The sequence below is a fragment of the Salmo salar genome, chromosome 02 (assembly GCF_965601325.2).
Source record: "Salmo salar chromosome 02, fSalSal1, whole genome shotgun sequence".
Lineage (NCBI taxonomy): Eukaryota > Metazoa > Chordata > Actinopteri > Salmoniformes > Salmonidae > Salmo > Salmo salar.
Window position 1 is genome coordinate 63,834,170 of NC_138292.1, and position 7,994 is coordinate 63,842,163.

Here is a 7,994-nt window from a genome sequence, read left to right on the forward strand (position 1 = left end):
TCCCTTGTCTGTTTGTCTGTTCTCTTTCCTTTCCCCTTGTCTTATTGTCTGTTCTCTGTCCTTTTCCCTTGTCTTATTGTCTGTTCTCTGTCCTTTTCCCTTGTCTTATTGTCTGTTCTCTGTCCTTTTCCCTTGTCTTATTGTCTGTTCTCTTTCCTTTTCCCTTGTCTTATTGTCTGTTCTCTTTCCTTTTCCCTTGTCTTATTGTCTGTTCTCTGTCCTTTTCCCTTGTCTTATTGTCTGTTCTCTGTCCTTTTCCCTTGTCTTATTGTCTGTTCTCTTTCCTTTTCCCTTGTCTTATTGTCTGTTCTCTGTCCTTTTCCCTTGTCTTATTGTCTGTTCTCTGTCCTTTTCCCTTGTCTTATTGTCTGTTCTCTTTCCTTTTCCCTTGTCTTATTGTCTGTTCTCTGTCCTTTTCCCCTTGTCTTATTGTCTGTTCTCTGTCCTTTTCCCTTGTCTTATTGTCTGTTCTCTTTCCTTTTCCCTTGTCTTATTGTCTGTTCTCTGTCCTTTTCCCTTGTCTTATTGTCTGTTCTCTTTCCTTTTCCCTTGTCTTATTGTCTGTTCTCTTTCCTTTTCCCTTGTCTTATTGTCTGTTCTCTTTCCTTTTCCCTTGTCTTATTGTCTGTTCTCTTTCCTTTTCCCTTGTCTTATTGTCTGTTCTCTTTCCTTTTCCCTTGTCTTATTGTCTGTTCTCTGTCCTTTTCCCTTGTCTTATTGTCTGTTCTCTGTCCTTTTCCCTTGTCTTATTGTCTGTTCTCTTTCCTTTTCCCTTGTCTTATTGTCTGTTCTCTGTCCTTTTCCCCTTGTCTTATTGTCTGTTTTCTGTCCTTTTCCCTTGTCTTATTGTCTGTTCTCTTTCCTTTTCCCTTGTCTTATTGTCTGTTCTCTGTCCTTTTCCCTTGTCTTATTGTCTGTTCTCTTTCCTTTTCCCTTGTCTTATTGTCTGTTCTCTGTCCTTTTCCCTTGTCTTATTGTCTGTTCTCTGTCCTTTTCCCTTGTCTTATTGTCTGTTCTCTGTCCTTTTCCCTTGTCTTATTATCTGTTCTCTGTCCTTTTCCCTTGTCTTATTGTCTGTTCTCTGTCCTTTTCCCTTGTCTTATTGTCTGTTCTCTGTCCTTTTCCCTTGTCTTATTATCTGTTCTCTGTCCTTTTCCCTTGTCTTATTGTCTGTTCTCTGTCCTTTTCCCTTGTCTTATTGTCTGTTCTCTGTCCTTTTCCCTTGTCTTATTGTCTGTTCTCTGTCCTTTTCCCTTGTCTTATTGTCTGTTCTCTGTCCTTTTCCCTTGTCTTATTGTCCGTTCTCTTTCCTTTTCCCTTGTCTTATTGTCTGTTCTGTCCTTTTCCCTTGTCTGTTTGTCTGTTCTCTGTCCTTTTCCCCTTGTCTTATTGTCTGTTTTCTGACCTTTTCCCTTGTCTTATTGTCTGTTCTCTTTCCTTTCCCCTTGTCTTATTGTCTGTTCTCTTTCCTTTTCCCTTGTCTGTTTGTCTGTTCTCTTTCCTTTTCCCTTGTCTTATTGTCTGTTCTCTTTCCTTTTCCCTTGTCTTATTGTCTGTTCTGTCCTTTTCCCTTGTCTGTTTGTCTGTTCTCTGTCCTTTTCCCTTGTCTTATTGTCTGTTCTCTGTCCTTTTCCCTTGTCTTATTGTCTGTTCTCTTTCCTTTTCCCTTGTCTTATTGTCTGTTCTCTTTCCTTTTCCCTTGTCTGTTTGTGTGTTCTCTCCTCTTCTAGTATTCTATCCATGTCTTTCCTCCTCTGTTCTTTCTGTGGTACATCATCTCTAATCTCTCCAATTGTGTGCTTTATCGGCATCAGCGTTTTAGCTGGCCCCAACAAAGTTCTGTTATTAGTGGAATATACCATGATCCCATCTTAAATACATCTCTCTTTCTCCCTCGCTCCCCCAAACCTGAATTACCAACAGACAAATCCAAAACTCACATTTACACAATTTCCCCCTCTTATTAAATCATGCTTATAACATTCTGGGGAGCAAATAATATGATTCGAAATATAATTGTCTGAGAATGAGGGAAAATGTGACAACACACAGCCAATACTGGTAAGTAGGTAGGTAGGTAGGTAGGGGTGTGTGTGTGTGTGTGTGTGTGTGTGTGTGTGTGTGTGTGTGTGTGTGTGTGTGTGTGTGTGTGTGTGTGTGTGTGTGTGTGTGTGTGTGCGCGTGTGTGTGTGTGTGTAATGTTTTTTTTCCATACACCACTCCAGCTCCAATGTCATGACATAAAGTGTACCCCATAACTCTATGTACGGACTTCCTACTCCCTCCTTGACAGGAAGTGACATCTCAAGGGCTTTGTATTCGTTTTTTAAAACGCATGAAAAATGTCCTCTGGTTCCCAGAACATACATTACGTGGCCTGTATACAGGAGACAACAGGGAAAAACAACCTCCTCCCTGTCCTTACTGTGTATACACATCATATGTCACTTGGGGCTGCGTGTCATCTGGGCCCATCTAGTGCATCAACAATCATCCAGGGAGGACTGTGTTCTAGAATGTACCGGTTGTATATCATTCCACATACCCTGAGTCGCTATTCACGTCATAAACGTCATTCAATGTGTTTAAATGAATTACTCCCACCACACTGACTCCTAGTTGGACCCTTCCTCCCAATAATATCTACTTATGAAGTTTACACTTGTTCACTACTTCCCACAAGTCTTAAAGCATTGGATTGGTGGTGGAATGGGCCCGAGGGAGTTTTCTTTTACCAGTCATTTCCTTTCAAATCGGTGAAAGGAAGTGAACAAGTGCACACTTAGGGAGGAAGGGGAGATAATGGGGAGACAGCCCAGGAGAGGAGATAGAGGAGAGAGCGAGAGGGGAGCCCAGGAACAGGCTTAACCTGACAGAGAGATGGGGACATTCAGAGGAGCCTAATGATGGACTGTCTCTATTCCCACAGTCACCATATTCTCTCAATAGCCTTACCTGTCTCTTTGGCAGGCTCTCCTCCACAGTCCTTACCCTACACATTGACTGTGATGCCCAGCCCAGACAAACCTGTAGGCAGGGCTGAGGTGTGTGACAGAGAGGGATGGGGACATTCAGCGGGGTACCACTTAGTGCATACTGGCCTATTCTCTCCTCCACACCCTCTGAGCCCCACACTCCTAGCCCAGACAGCCTCATCGACAGGAGACAGGTGGGTGACAGAGAGGGATGGGGACATTCAGCGGGGCCTGCTAGTTAATGAAGGACTGATAAGTCTCTATTCCCAGGGCTAGGGTTAATTGCTCCACAGCAGATAAAGGTAATAAATTATCAGGGGGGTAATGGCAGGAGGCTCCGCTGTGTCCTGTTCCACATTCATCATGGCTGAGCACTTACACACAGAGACAGGACAGACCTGGCTGGGCCACACAGAGACAGGACATACCTGGCTGGGCCACACAGAGACAGGAACATGCCAGGCTGGGCCACACAGAGACAGGAACAGGCCAGGCTGGGCCACACAGAGACAGGAACAGGCCAGGCTGGGCCACACAGAGACAGGAACATGCCAGGCTGGGCCACACAGAGACAGGAACAGGCCAGGCTGGGCCACACAGAGACAGGAACAGGCCAGGCTGGGCCACACAGAGACAGGAACAGGCCAGGCTGGGCCACACAGAGACAGGAACATGCCAGGCTGGGCCACACAGAGACAGGAACAGGCCAGGCTGGGCTACACAGAGACAGGAACAGGCCAGGCTGGGCCACACAGAGACAGGAACATGCCAGGCTGGGTCACACAGAGACAGGAACATGCCAGGCTGGGCTACACAGAGACAGGAACAGGCCAGGCTGGGCCACACAGAGACAGGAACAGGCCAGGCTGGGCCACACAGAGACAGGAACATGCCAGGCTGGGCCACACAGAGAGAGGAACAGGCCAGGCTGGGCCACACAGAGACAGGAACAGGCCAGGCTGGGCCACACAGAGACAGGAACATGCCAGGCTGGGCCACACAGAGACAGGAACATGCCAGGCTGGGCCACACAGAGACAGGAACAGGCCAGGCTGGGCCACACAGAGACAGGAACAGGCCAGGCTGGGCCACACAGAAACAGGAACAGGCCAGGCTGGGCCACACAGAGACAGGAACATGCCAGGCTGGGCCACACAGAGACAGGAACAGGCCAGGCTGGGCCACACAGAGACAGGAACAGGCCAGGCTGGGCCACACAGAGACAGGAACAGGCCAGGCTGGGCCACACAGAGACAGGAACAGGCCAGGCTGGGCCACACAGAGACAGAAACATGCCAGGCTGGGCCACACAGAGACAGGAACAGGCCAGGCTGGGCCACACAGAGACAGGAACATGCCAGGCTGGGCCACACAGAGACAGGAACAGGCCAGGCTGGGCCACACAGAGACAGGAACAGGCCAGGCTGGGCTACACAGAGACAGGAACAGGCCAGGCTGGGCCACACAGAGACAGGAACAGGCCAGGCTGGGCCACACAGAGACAGGAACAGGCCAGGCTGGGCCACACAGAGACAGGAACAGGCCAGGCTGGGGCCACACAGAGACAGGAACATGCCAGGCTGGGCCACACAGAGACAGGAACAGGCCAGGCTGGGCCACACAGAGACAGGAACAGGCCAGGCTGGGCTACACAGAGACAGGAACAGGCCAGGCTGGGCCACACAGAGACAGGAACAGGCCAGGCTGGGCCACACAGAGACAGGAACATGCCAGGCTGGGCCACACAGAAACAGGAACAGGCCAGGCTGGGCCACACAGAGACAGGAACAGGCCAGGCTGGGCTACACAGAGACAGGAACATGCCAGGCTGGGCCACACAGAGACAGGAACATGCCAGGCTGGGCCACACAGAGACAGGAACAGGCCAGGCTGGGCCACACAGAGACAGGAACAGGCCAGGCTGGGCCACACAGAAACAGGAACAGGCCAGGCTGGGCCACACAGAGACAGGAACATGCCAGGCTGGGCCACACAGAGACAGGAACAGGCCAGGCTGGGCCACACAGAGACAGGAACATGCCAGGCTGGGCCACACAGAGACAGGAACAGGCCAGGCTGGGCCACACAGAGACAGAAACATGCCAGGCTGGGCCACACAGAGACAGGAACAGGCCAGGCTGGGCCACACAGAGACAGGAACAGGCCAGGCTGGGCCACACAGAGACAGGAACAGGCCAGGCTGGGCCACACAGAGACAGGAACAGGCCAGGCTGGGCCACACAGAGACAGGAACATGCCAGGCTGGGCCACACAGAGACAGGAACAGGCCAGGCTGGGCCACACAGAGACAGGAACAGGCCAGGCTGGGCTACACAGAGACAGGAACAGGCCAGGCTGGGCCACACAGAGACAGGAACAGGCCAGGCTGGGCCACACAGAGACAGGAACAGGCCAGGCTTGGCCACACAGAGACAGGAACAGGCCAGGCTGGGCTACACAGAGACAGGAACAGGCCAGGCTGGGCCACACAGAGACAGGAACAGGACAGGCTGGGCTACACAGAGACAGGAACAGGCCAGGCTGGGCCACACAGAGACAGGAACATGCCAGGCTGGGCCACACAGAGACAGGAACAGGCCAGGCTGGGCCACACAGAGACAGGAACAGGCCAGGCTGGGCCACACAGAGACAGGAACAGGCCAGGCTGGGCCACACAGAGACAGGAACAGGCCAGGTTGGGCCACACAGAGACAGGAACATGCCAGGCTCGGCCACACAGAGACAGGAACAGGCCAGGCTGGGCCACACAGAGACAGGAACATGCCAGGCTGGGCCACACAGAGACAGGAACAGGCCAGGCTGGGCTACACAGAGACAGGAACAGGCCAGGCTGGGCCACACAGAGACAGGTGCTTCATTCCGGTGGGGTTGATAAAGAGGTGGGATGGAGGTTAGTATTCTTGAATGTAGGATTTACGCATGTTTTAACATGACAAAGCTCTTTTCAGTCACTTCATGTTAACAATACAATACAATTTGAATACACAGAACATTCCATCTCAAAGAGCATTTCTCTCTCTGTCCCTCCATAGATACAAAGAGACAAATGCCTGCCTAGTCTCAACACTGAAAGGAAGCAGTGTTGCCATTCACACTTTTGGATCAATGCAGTCCGGGTCTAATCACTACCAGCCAAATGAACGATATCATTGGCACCAGCATCTGGCAACCCTGGCTGGGGGACTCTGTATGACGTTCCATTGCAGAATGGAGGATTCTTATAAAAGCCCACAATCAATCGGGACCCAAGCCAGACTTCTTATTTCCAAGCCCATGGCACACCAACACACATAAACATACACACACACACACACATGTCTCCAGTATGGCAACTAGTCATGTAATAAACTGCTGCTTGTAAATATTATTTAAGAGTATGAAACAGGAAAATGAATGTAGCCCTCTGTCTATGTCCGATCAGCCAAGATTCAGTTGGATGTTGACAGCATGACTGAACAGAGTAGACATTTAGGAGGCAGGTTTTATATGTACCCATAGAGGTTAAAGAGGTGGTCTTTACCTTTGGACGTGAGCTTTATTCCTTGGGAGTCGGAGAGCAAGTCGTGTGAATTAGAGGGTGACACGGGAGTGTAAATGACAACATCCCTTGGCCGTTGCCAACTCTATGTGAAACAGTACACAGTTCTATGTTCCCAAGTTTAAAGGGGAAATCCAAAACGCTTTACCCTCATAGCATCATACTGCTATGGTGCTGGAGGACTGGTGCTGGACATAATGAATATGAGGTTGAAAAGTGGTGGATTTCCCCTTTAAGATTAAGTGACTGCAAATAGAAGAGACATGGAATAGATACGGACTTATCTTCCAAGCAGAATGGGGACTTTCCTGTTGACTGTTCTTCATCTGAAGTAACAGCACTGTTGTAACTACCCATCGTCTTAGGGTAAGCTTGGACGATAAATCTGTACGCTGTAGAGTGAAAGAGTCAGAGTTGAATCACAGCATGCCCATATATATGCAAGACCTCTGTTTATCTTTCTTCTACTCTCTCCCTTGACATCCCCCCCAAGCTGCTGTGTACAGCTGTGTGAGTCCTATAGAGGACACCGCCCAAAGGAGTGTGTGTGTTGTGTGTGTGTGTCGGATCGTGTGTGTCTTCCTCTGAGTGTTATCCTATGTATGTGGGTATCGATCCACAACATTGCTATTGTGGACACCTATCTAAATGCACTGTCACCAAGATACACTTCCCTGTTAGCGCTGATGCTAACACCTCCATGCAGCACCAAGGCAACTATCTAAATGCACTGTCACCAAGATACACTTCCCTGTTAGCGCTGATGCTAACACCTCCATGCAGCACCAAGGCACCTATCTAAATGCACTGTCACCAAGATACACTTCCCTGTTAGCGCTGATGCTAACACCTCAATGCAGCACCAAGGCAGCAACCATCTAAATGCACTGTCACCAAGATACACTTCCCTGTTAGCGCTGATGCTAAAACCTCCACGCAGCACCAAGCCACCTATCTAAATCCACTGTCACCAAGATACACTTCCCTGTTAGCACTGATGCTAAAACCTCCACGCAGCACCAAGCCACCTATCCAAATCCACTGTCACCAAGATACACTTCCCTGTTAGCGCTGATGCTAACACCTCCAGGCAGCACCTGCAAAATAAGATGTAATATCTGTAATATCCCGGACCAGGTGGGAAGTGCTCATGAAGACATGGTGTGCATCCCAAATGGCACCCTATTCCCTATGGTCCCCCATAGGGCTCTGGTCAAAAGTAGTGCACTAAATAAGAAATAATATGCCATTTAGGATACAGACTGTGTGTACTGGCAGACATATCAGTGTGGATGACGGATCACCACCTCAAGCTGAACCTCGGCAAGACGGAGCTGCTCTTCCTCCCGGGGAAGGACTGCCCGTTCCATGATCTCGCCATCACGGTTGACAACTCCATTGTGTCCTCCTCCCAGAGTGCTAAGAACCTTGGCGTGACCCTGGACAACACCCTGTCGTTC